Source organism: Cucurbita pepo, chromosome 15 (assembly GCF_057944985.1).
Source record: "Cucurbita pepo subsp. pepo isolate OVF chromosome 15, ASM5794498v1, whole genome shotgun sequence".
In the NCBI taxonomy this organism is placed as follows: domain Eukaryota; kingdom Viridiplantae; phylum Streptophyta; class Magnoliopsida; order Cucurbitales; family Cucurbitaceae; genus Cucurbita; species Cucurbita pepo.
The window spans coordinates 6,742,811-6,753,104 of record NC_141812.1 but is presented as its reverse complement, the minus strand read 5'-3'; the positions used below and the strand labels follow the sequence as shown (position 1 = coordinate 6,753,104).

General features: G+C 37.4%; 1 non-coding gene across 1 annotated transcript; it reads right to left on the bottom strand.

The window, feature by feature from the left end:
- Positions 1-9,834: 9,834 nt before the first annotated feature.
- On the bottom strand, positions 9,835-9,914 carry TRNAL-UAG (transfer RNA leucine (anticodon UAG)). The gene has a single exon. It is a non-coding gene; the product is annotated as a tRNA-Leu (tRNA).
- Between the last annotated feature and the right edge of the window lie 380 nt (positions 9,915-10,294).

Sequence of the window (10,294 nt, the reverse complement as noted above, 5' to 3'; positions counted from 1 at the left end):
GAAAAACACACTTAATTTTAAAGTTTCTACAGATTGAAACTCTTTATATATATATATATATATATTTAATTTATAATGCCTCGCGCCGAAGATTTAGATCAAGATTCGAAATTCAGATTCAACATCTGATGGCCTCGACATTCCACTCTGACAAGATCACATTACTTACTCCTTGTTTCTAAGAGTGAAAACTATCCCCACAGATCAATACGAATCATTTCAACATATTATATCCTCACTCAACATATAATTAATCCATGAAAAATACACATAAAGTTATATATACAATTCGTAATATCTATACATACAATTATTTTATCAACATTTCCCTCAATATTATCATAAAATTTAAATATAGGCTTTTAAAATGAAGAACAACAAAACAGAAGAAAAATAAATGAGATTGAAAGTTACCGAAAGAAGAGACGAGGAACAATATCATCGCAACAACGAAAGCCAAGTTGAGACTAAGTTTGTTTGCTACTATGTTGTATTGTAAAATGGTTTGACGGGGTGAGGTGAGTTTCATTGTTGTCCATCCCATTATGGGACATTCAATTACTTTACTAATATTTGATTTTAGAAATACAACATTAAATGGGATGTTATTTATTTAATACAAGAAGAAATATTATGATTAACAAAATTAACCTACCAGATCACAAAAGGGATGCATGTAATGAATTAGGATCATTTTAATCATTTGAAGAAAAAACAAGATATATCATTTTAATAACTACAACATATTTTAAACCTGTATCGATTATGGCGAAGAACAAGATGATTGTAGCTAGGAAAGGGAACTTGATAGAAATGTTCTTGTCCATGACTTTGGAAGGGATTTTAGAGATTTTTGGGTGATGATAATTTTGTGTCTTCAATTTTGTACCCAAAACTTTTATATAATTGAGGAATATTTGCTAAATTAGGTAATATGAAACCGAAATATGGTATGATAACCCAAATGGGAATAACTAAAAAGACTAACCTCCAATAATCAACCAATGAATTTTTCAAAATTTGATGGTAATGATCCTATATTTTGGATGTGATTCAAATAGAAATACTTTTGACCTCTAAACAAATATTTCAAACCTTTATTTTTAATGGTAGAATGAATATTGAAAAATACTCCGGAGGTGACCCCATAGTGACTCTTGTAAAACGAAATTAAAAGAGAGAAAAATATAATAAATGTTGGATTTAGCACAAAAGATTTCGTTCTATAGCCTCCATAGGAGAAGCCAACAACTGTTTATATGTCCTTTTCATTACTGTAAAAATTTTTTTAATGATAGAATGAATATTGAAAAATACTTAAGAAGTGACCCCACTATTAAGGTTGGAAAATGCACGTATGCAAATATGATTTTGTGTCTTGTGGATTAAAACATCATGTTTTCGCTTTGGCTCTAATTTCATTTATCGGTTGATTTGGATGCATTGTACTTTTCTACACACTCCCCACACGCATGCTCTGTGCTTGGGTTCTAGATGCTCTACTTTATTTTTCTATTGAGGAATAACCTAAACCATAACTCGAGAGATAGTTGTCCATATAATAATGAGAGATGTATAAATTCTCAAGAAGAGAGGAGCATAGATGATCCCAAGACCAACTAGATTCCATAAGGGAATTGAAAGTTGGGTCTACGGTAGATCTCACCTAAACCGTCTCATCATAATATAATAATCGCAATCATAATATAAATAATTATAACAATAATTTTTAGATTACTCTCTTTCTTGTCCTTCAAAATTGAGCATTTTCTAAACATTGTTACTATATCACACTACTCATCTTTTTAAATATAAACTAACTGCACACCCGAGACGAGAGTGTGCATGAACTATGGAGCTATAGAGTTCGAGATAGATTCGAGTCTCGATTTTTGACTCATGATGTCTTTGTCATGTATATGATTCTTTATGGTATGTTGTTATGAATAATTTGTTGCATTAAATAGCTTCATGTGGAACGAGCATGTCAGTGTATCTTGTATTCGTATGATATACTATGACCCGAAACCTTAAGAGGCACACAAACTAAACAAAAATATCGTTTATTTATTATGAGAATCTAAATACAGGGTCACATCGATCAAGTTCTTTATGATCATCTTCATTATTTTGATTAGTTGTTGAGAGGCACTTCTTTGATCTCCTTGTTGTCTTCTAAATGAATGTTCTTACTCATCTTGTGAGACTTGGAGTTGAAGTTGAAGGGATGCTTCTTGCCATGACAGAAGCAGATGTTTAATTTACAATCACAAAAAACATTATCCCTGCAATCATCTGAAGTCCTGCATGAAATACCTTTAAGATAGCTTCCTTTTGTGCCTAATGGTTTGCTTGTACCTGCATACATAAACAATTTCCAATCAAATTTGAGTAATCTAGTCACGTGTTGTAACACCCTAAAAGTGAAGGAAAGCCACCTATGCATGACACAAAAGATCCTAGGAAAGAAATTATGAGAATTAAGCAAGGAAACGGAGACTTAGTAAGTCATTTCTATACCCTAAGGAGTAATCTTAAGGACTTAAGACCTTTGGAGAATGATTGGAATGAAAGCATAAGCGAAAGGGACGAAAATGTCATTTTTCCAATATCAAGGATCTTGCGAGATTTTTAATTCCTTATCTAGAAGGAATTTCAAGATGTTCAAGACCGGAGAAATGACCAACAAGAGATGAAGAATTTTTAGGAAAATTATGGATTTTTTGAGAAAATAATAATAAAATATTCGAAAAGTGGCAAATTACCAAAATACCCTTGAAGTTAAGGACAATTACGGATTTACCATTCTGCTAAAAAATCAGAACCTTCACAGTGCCTTCTGCACAAAATCCTTCGAATTTGAGTCTCAGCTGCTGGATCACCTCCAAACTTGTATATATTCTAGAAAACTCACGGATCGTCACATCCAACGGCTAGGATTCAAAACCAACGTCGGTGAGGCTCTGATCGGAATAGATATTTCCAACGGATTTTCTAGAAAATCCAACCGACAATTCACAATGATTCTGGAGCTCCCAATGTTGGTTTAAGTTTCCCCTATAAATTCTGTAGTTGGGGCAATCATTTGGAACAAGAATCGAGCAAGGTCGAGCACCTAGCTGTTGGCAATAAGTGTTTAGATTTTGGGTCTCCTACTCCCAGGCTTCTTCCAAATTCGAGAGCAATTCTCCACCATTTCCTTTCAAACTTGTTCCTATAGCTTCTAAACAACATTACCCACAAGTTTTACGAAGGAATAGAGTCCTGAAAGTGCCTAGAAGCCATTCGCCCAATCCAATCTGCCATTAAAAAGCTTCAAGGAAAACTCAAAATTCCAATCCAAGGACATACAAGTATTCTTCGAGCAAGGACGACCCCAATAGGTTTCTGCACCTCCAAGGAATGTTTTCATAGAAGACCGCGAAGAGAAATAACCTCAGGAACGTTCCCAATTGAAGAAAATCCGTTTCGGGCTCAAATTGGAGGTAAGTGTCGAATTCCTATCTACGGCCACTTTTTCTTCAAATTAAGGATTCCTTTAGCTTCAGAAAAAAAGAAGATGAGTAACTTTGATGAAGGAATAAAGAGCTGAAACGTCAAAGAACAAGATACCCAAGAGATTGTAAATTGGAGGCGTCGGGTAACTTGCAGACCGAGAGTGATTTCTCAAAATTAAGGTCCTACACTCAAAGTCATTCCTCCAAACTAATTCCTTTATATTAAAGGAACAATAAGGAAGAGGTTTCGTGACGAAATCGAGCCTAAAAAACCCCTAGAATTGGCTACCCAATAAGAAATCCTCTGTTTTTACTCCAGCGAGAAATCATATTTTGGACGAAATTTGGAAGCAAATATCTTAGGCTACAATCCGATGAGAAGGTAAAAAATCAATCCCTAGCTCTTCCTTGTAACACCTTCTTTAAGTTTTATGAAGGAATCGAGGAGACGAACAGTGTGATAGGAGTTGGGGAGGGCGAGTTTACGACGGCGGCGCGAACGGTCGCACGCGCCTTCTCCCTGTCTGGAGGAAGAAGACGATGACGTGGGCGGTTCAGTTGAACTGGCCATGTCAACCCAAAACTCAACCTTCCCTCGGTTTTTCTCAATTTTAACCCCCTTCCAGATGGATTCTCATGAAAAACTCTATGGTTCCAGAAAGTAGACATAATAAGGAGTGTGTGAAAGGAAAGTTGAGGTAAATCGGGTACCGGAAGGTCAAGAACAGAGGTCCTGAATGTCGACAACGAGGCAAGTAGCCACCTTGGATTTTTTTGTTAAGAAATACTTGCAGGAATCACTTGGATTTTCATATGAACACCAAGTACGAACTAGGATTAGATGAAAGAAAAACTCAAAGAACCGCGAGTTAAGACCTTAAACCTATCAAATTGCTCGGTAATTAGGTAACATTAGAATAACCCACTAGATGAACTCCGCTGCCTATAAAATTTTAATTCTGAGCATATTATAGCATTTTGAGGTTCTAAATGAAGTTTAGTAGTCATTAGATAAGGATAAGTGGGTAAACCAAGAAATGGTGCAAAATGACCATAATGCCCCTAAGGATATCTACCTACAGTTCCTGACCTAGATGACCTCCAAATGCTATGAAACCCTGAAGTAGATCCTATTTTATGATGTTTGATGATTTTGTAAAGTTGAAAGGGATTGGAACACGTTAAGTAGCAAAACCAAGAATTAGGGGTGAAATGGCCAAAATGTCCCTAGGACTCTTATGAGATTTCAAGGTCTATACGTGCTCCGGATGATTTGCTACTTCTTATAAGGTCGATTATGAAGGACATGAAGATAAGTTTGAGGTTTCAAGTTGATTGGAGTAAGTTTGGAACCTAAACCAAGTTAGGATCCAAGAAACACCTAAAGGAAACACCACAAGACTTCAGACTCTTCTAGAACCCTCTAAAGAACTCCCTAAGAATCTATGACCTTCTAGAACAACTTACACTAAGATGGGTTCATATGGTTACAAATACAAGTTACAACTTATGTCTCAAGGAATTAAGGACCTTAGAAACTTACAAGATTAAGAACCAAGAACAAACAACACACAAGCTTTACAACTACCCAAGCAAGAAGAATGCTAGGTACCACTCAAGGACGAGGGATCAAGGTCCCCAAACTCAGAAACAGAAACTCAAGAATGCTAGGTAATACTCTAATCATGTCCAAAGTGACCCATGACCTCCCACCAAGCGGTGCCCAATAATTCCTCTTCTAGGTGGGATGCCTTGCACCATGTTTCCTTTGCAGGATGTCATGCCTCAAGTTTCCCTCACCTATTAGAGATGCCCTACAGACTTGCAGGATGATGTTCAAGTATGCACCGAGCAAGTGACCTTTATGGTCTATCAAGGGGAGTAGTCTAAGGTCACGGAGGAACAAGAAGGGAGTAAGTTACCTTATCCACGAATCAAGAACCTCCTAAGACCTCCCACGGTACAGCATGTTCATGACTTAGACTACGCTACTTGGAACGCATGAAGCCTTTAGCGTAGGTAAGCAGACTGTATTATAGGGCAAGCCCTTGATGCAGTATTAAGACTACATCGCTTGGAACGTAAGAAGCCTTGGATGTAGGATTTCAGACTATGTCGCTTGGAACGCATGAAGCCTTGGGCATAGGTTAAGCAGACTGTATTATAGGGCAAGCCCTTGATGCAGTTTTAAGACTACATCGCTTGGAACGTAAGAAGCCTTGGATGTAAGTTTTTAGACTATGCCGCTTAGAATGCATGAAACCTTGGGCATAGGTTAAGCAGACCATATCGAAGGGCAAGCCCTAAGATGCGGTAAGACTACGTCGCTTGGAACGCATGAAGCCTTGGACGTAAGTTAAAGCTGTGTCGCTTAGAACGCATGAAGCCTTGGACGCAAGATTCTCAGGTACATGTCTAGTGCCGTAAATCCTAGGGGAAGTGTCTTGGAGAAAGAATCAATAATAGAACAAGAACCAAGAATACCAAGAACAAGAGAAAGATAAAGGACTAGAACATGGATCAAGATCCTAGTTCTAAGGACAAGAACCAGGAACAAATGACCAAGAACCAAAAACCATAGTGCTAAGGCCCTTAAAGGAAAACCAAGGTTTTAGGGTTTAAGAACCAAGGTCCTCAAGAAAGATCAAGATAAGAACCCTAAGTCAAGAACAAGAATTAAAGGGCCTTAAGTACTTAAAACAAGAACAAGATCAAGAACAAGCAAGAACAAAGAATGTGGTACCCTAGCATATCAAGGACACGATTAAGAGCCTACAAGTAGGCTACTTACTGAGTCTTGTACTCATTCCTTATTCTCCAATTTTTTTCCAGGTAATAAGGAGCTGGTCGAGGTCGGGAGCGAAATCTGGAGCAGGTGCCATAGACTAACCTCACCTGTCGTCTCAACCCTTTTATTTTAAAATGTTTTGCGTCTGTTCCTTATTCTGTCTTTTAACTATGATGTTGTATTTTAAATTGCTAATGTGCGCACACTATTTTGGTATAATGTAAATTTTGTTTTAAATTTTAATGTTTTTATTTCGCAAAAAAATTTACCCGTCTTTTTGAGCCATCGCATCAGCCATGTCCTTACAGAGAGCTTCATTTGTGTAAATGAGTGCAAACAATGGCCAACAATTCCTTGAGTGTACACGTGAATAAAGTGTTGAGTATTCACGTGATAAAGTGTTGTGAGGTCTTTTGTATTTTCTTAACCTACTTTTGTAGCAAAGTTTTACAAATAGATTCGACCATGAATCCTCTTGAAGAAGTGGAGAATGATACGAATCAAGACATCTCAATCATGGAATTCTTTTAAGGAAATATAAGCTTAAGGAAGATGAGTTTTATTTATCCTAGTTACAAATTTTTTTTTGTGGATCTCACTAATGTATTTTATGAATTTTATTCACATTTAGGTTACATTTACGGTAACAACAAGGAAAAAAATAAAAGAGTTAGCGATCTCGTGGGAGCAACCACCCTCGCATCAGAAATCTCGCGATAGACATAAATGCATTTTATGACTTTTTATTTCCTTAATGCATTTTCAGTGAGCGCCAAAGATCTAGTAGAAGTAGAAAATAGGCCAAAGAGACAAAACCGATAGACTTTTGGATCCAGGTTCAACACGGGTGGCCCAACAAGCACTAAATCACTCCCAGCAGCGCACGACCTGAAAAGGACACTCTTCGAGAAATGCATGTGTGACCTGACAAACTAGTCATGCTCTTCTCATGTGCAGCGCACACGCTTCCCACGTCAGTCGCAACTCACACGACTCGTGTGTCAACTCCATCATCATTTGTTTTCTAGTTTTTGGATATATATGTTTATTATCATTTCTTATATGTTTTCGATTTATTTACGAATTTTATTTTTATTATGTAAGTCCATGGGACTGATGAAACATTTAAAATGAATATTTCCACATAAAAAGATCACATCATGCATATGGTAGGACTCTATTTTAGTAAAAAAAATAAGATCGTTACATTTTCATAGTGGTTAATTATAGTCCTAAAAGTATGAATGACACAACTCTTAAAATTTCTCATTTTCATAGTGGCTAACTATAGTCCTAAAAGTATGAATGATACAACTCTTAAAATTCCTAGTGGAAGGTTAAGGGTTTCATGTTGAGGCTATATATAACCACTTATGTTGTCTTGTAGACTTGAAAAAGGTAGTAAAAAGATCATTTATGCCTTCTTTTAACTAAGTAATAAGTTTTTTTTTTTGTAATGCTATGTAGTTTAGGTTGTATGTTTAGTATCATCTACGCTTGACATGATCGATCTTGCCTGCGGAGTGATTCAAATCTCAAACAAGTATTTTTTTTCTCTAAGATATTCAATCAACAAAGTAATTCATTATCATGAAGCATGATTTAACTTCGATTTGATGACGGAGACGCCTCGTGGAGGGACACTGAAAGAAGGACAATCAAACCAAAAAAGATAGGTGAGTGATGTGTGGTTGGCTGCCACTTTTATGTATTGTAGGATAAGTAGTGTCCCTTATTTTTGCTGACTATGTTATTTCACATGTAGTATGATGATATCAAAGCTAGGTTTCAATCGTGGGACCTGTGAGTTATGGGCCCACCACGCTTCTGCTGATATTAATCATTTTGATCTCTAGCTTTCATCATAGATGTTTAGTTCACTTATGGCAAACTTTGAGACAGTATATAAAAAGGTATTAACGGCCCTTCAATTATATCTATCTCCATGACTTGAGACATTCTAACTTTACTTTTGATATTTGTACTACTTTTTCTATATTTGTACTACTTTTTTTTTATTTTTTTTTTTATAGTAGTATGATTGGGTGTCCTTTGCTTTTCTTCGTCGCGAGATAGCTTTCATCTACGCTTTCCGTTATGATGTTCGATGATTTGAGCAGACTGTGAGTCTTACCTAATTAGGGGGCTCTCATCTACAATGAGATGCAACGTGTTGTGTCCCACATGATTGAACATGCATGCATAGGCGGCGTGTGTGATCAAACAAGTTTGAATTCCACATAAGTGATGTTTGAATTCCGAAGGAAAATCCTGCCCAAGGTCCAACAAAGCCACAAAGTCGGGTGAAAAATGTGAATGGGGTTTGAGTACTCCTAAAGGTTTTAAAAAAATAAAAATAAATGAGAGTTATGGGATTAAAAACCAATCCTTTTTTAAACCAGAGACTAAATCTAGCACCTTGGACCACTAAGCCAAACTATCCCAACAATTGTGTTTGGACTACTAAGATAGTCGAGCTATCTCAAGACATGAGATTGCATCACGATGCATGGGTCGTGTTGTTGGGAACCGAGATGACCATGAGATGCAATGTTGTTGTGTTACAAATGATTGAACATGCACGCATAGGCAGAGTGTGCGGTCAAATAAGTTTTAATTCCACATTATTCATGTTTGAAACCCTTGGCAAACCCTGCCTAAGGTCCAACAAAGCCACAAAGCCACAAAGCTAGATGAAAAATATGAAAGGGAATTAAGTACTCCTTAAGGTTTGTCATGATCGTGTCAAGATCACAAAGCCGCACATTTGAAAAAGTATGACTTTGACACGATGCACTGGTCGGAGTTGGGCTAGACTCTCTCCATATTAGACGCGTTTTAAAACCACGATGTTAACAACGATAAATAAAAAGTCAAAACAAACAATATGTGTTAGCAGCGGGCACGAGGCTTTACAAAAAATTAAAATAAATGACAGCTGTGGGATTTGAATCCATGCCCTTTTAAACCAGAGTCGAAGTCTAGCACCATAGACAACTCGGCCAAACTATCCCGACGAATGTGTTTGGACAAATCAAGATGGTCGAGCTATCTCGAGACATGAGATTACAATACGATGCATGGGTTGTGCTGTTGGGAACCGAGACGACGATGAGATGCAACAATGTTGTGTCGCACATGATTGAACATGCACGCATAGACGGCGTGTGTGGTCAAACAAGTTTTAATTCCACATTATGGATGTTTGAATGCGGAAGAAAACTCTGCTAAGGTATAACAAAGCCATAAAGTCGAGTGAAAAATGTGAATAGAGATTGAGTACTCCTTTAGATTTGTCGTGAGCGTGACAAGATCACGAGACACTGGTTGGAGTTGGGTTAGAGTTGGGTTAGAATCTCTTTATAATAGACGAGTTTTAAAACCATACCCTTTTAAACTAGAGCCCAAATCTATCTGGCATCTTAAACCACTCTCGACTAAACTGTACGACAGATGTGCCTTGACAAACCAAGATAGTCAAGCTATCTCTAGACATGAGATTGCAATACGATGCATGGGTCGGACGATGAGATTGAAAAAGTATGATTATGACAGCTGTGGGATTTGAACCCACGCCCTTTCAGACCAGAGCCTAAATCTGGCGCCTTAGACCACTCGGCCAAACTGTCCCAACGAATGTGTCTAGAAAAACCAAGATGATCGAGTATCTCAAGACATGAGATTGCATCACGATACATGGATCGTGTTGTTGGGAACCGAGATAATGATGAGATGCAACATTGTTGTGTCGCACATGATAGAACATGCATGCATAGGCGGCGTGTGTGGTCAAACAAGTTTTGATTCCACATAAGTGATGTTTCAACGTTGAAGGCAAACCTTGCCTATGGTATAACAAAGCCACAAAGCCGAGGTGAAAAATGTGAATGGAGATTGTGTACCCCATAAGGTTTTTGGCTAGCGTGTCAAGATCACGAAGCCGCACAAAAAATGAGGTTTTTATAATATGTGCTAGCAGCGGGCTTGAAGGTTTACAAAAAATGAAAAT